Source organism: Palaemon carinicauda, chromosome 10 (genome assembly GCF_036898095.1).
Source record: "Palaemon carinicauda isolate YSFRI2023 chromosome 10, ASM3689809v2, whole genome shotgun sequence".
Taxonomy (NCBI): Eukaryota; Metazoa; Arthropoda; class Malacostraca; order Decapoda; family Palaemonidae; genus Palaemon; species Palaemon carinicauda.
Genome location: NC_090734.1, coordinates 52015705 through 52017605, shown reverse-complemented (window position 1 = coordinate 52017605; position 1901 = coordinate 52015705).

The following is a 1901-nucleotide window of genomic DNA, read 5'->3' as shown; positions in this document are numbered from 1 at the left end:
GGCTCGCTGCGTAGCGCTCCGCAACGACTCGAACAGAGTACGCACAATATACAACAGCAATGTTACCCCGGGGTAATAAACACAATCAATAATATACAGTCATATAACAGATCAAAATAGGCAATGGGCCTAGCAATTCTAAAGCACTCGTGTAATACACATAAGGAACAGCAGAAATAAGTGATAATGTACACATTTTACAGAATTCAATTGGCAAGCAATTAGGCAATGGGCCTAAGACAATTCAAGAAATGGCAGAAATGCAATCATAATTCAAGTGCAAAGACAATTAGGCAATGGGCCTAAGACAATTCAAGAAATGGCATAAATGCAATCATAATAATTCAAGTGCAACGACAATTAGGCAATGGGCCTAAGACAATTCAAGAAATGGCAGAAATGCAATCATAATACAAGTGCAAAGACAATTAGGCAATGGGCCTAAGACAATTCAAGAAATGGCAGAAATACACAAATGACAATTCAAATTCAGTCTGTCTCAACTCACAATAATCGAGACTTCTATAGCGCTGCTACATGCAGGCTGTTACTTAATGGAGTACAAGAGGGAGGGGTTGGTTCTGTGCAACGCTCGGTCTGTACGCACGAGAGACCATCCCGTCCCCGTACTCCACCCCTAAGCACTTCCAACCTCCGCAGATTCACGCACACCTCACAAACTCCACCCTCCCTACCTTCCAGATAGAACACGCCCCCTTTTCACTTACAGTTTACAGCTACTTTTTATATATCGTCACCTTTCAGCAGACAGTCCATTAGTTCTCGCTGTTTCGCGGCAGCCCTTCTCAATGGGCGTGCAGAACGTCCTTGTGCGTTCGTCTGCTCTGTTTCATTTTCATTTTCACTTCTTTCACTAACTGCATAGTTCTCACCTTCCTCGTCGTTGTCGTCCGTTCCTGTGGCTGGTTGTTGAGTTGTCGTAGCTGTTGCCATACCCTGGTCGTTCCCAGACGTCTCCGCTATCCCTGGCATTCCGGCTGTCGAACTGTACGCACCCTCTTCTCCGTCATCGCCGTCGTCTCCTTCATGGTCATCCTCAGAGGGGGCTATTTCTAGGGGAACCAGGTGGCTGACAGCTCGCAGCGATTCGACACCCTCAAACAACACTTTCGCCGAGCGTACGACTCCGTTGTCGTCAGGAAACGTCTCCACGACACGTCCCAGAGGCCAAGTCGCTCTCTTCTTATTGTCCTGCTTAACTAGCACGATGTCTCCGGGGTGCAGCTTGGAGGGTTCCCCGGGCCGACTGTCGTGCCGGGCCCTCAAGGCACTCAAGTATTCCTTTCTCCAGCGTTCCCTAAAGGCTTTGAGCGAATCTGTCAATCTTACGTAACGATCACGTAGCTTCCGAGAGGTGAAGGTTGCGTTGAGATGGTCGTCTGGTAAGATCGGGGCCATGAGGTGGACTTGGTGTCCTCTTATCAAATGGGAGGGGGTGAGGACTTCATCCTCGCGCTCGTCACCGCTGTACATAAGCGGTCGATTATTCACCACTGCTTCTGCTTCTTTCACGAGGGTTAGCACGTGGGCGTCCGGGAGGTACTTCCTTCCGAGGGCTATCTGGAGGGTCCGTTTCGTTACTCCTATCAAACGCTCGAAGAACCCACCTTTCCAAGGTGCACGGGGCGTCTGAAACCGCCACTTTATGCCAGTTTTCCTCAGGAACTGCTGGACTTCATCCTCTTCATAAAGTCCCTGCAGGAGGTGGCTGGCAGCCTTGAAGGTTTGATGGTTATCGGACATGATGAGCTGTGGGGCACCGTGGGTGGCGCTAAACCGTCTAAGTGCCAACACGAATTCTTCTGCTTCCAAAGAGGGACAGAAGTCAAGGTACACGGCTCTGCTGGCCATGCAAGTTACGATAAGTATATACCCTGGCC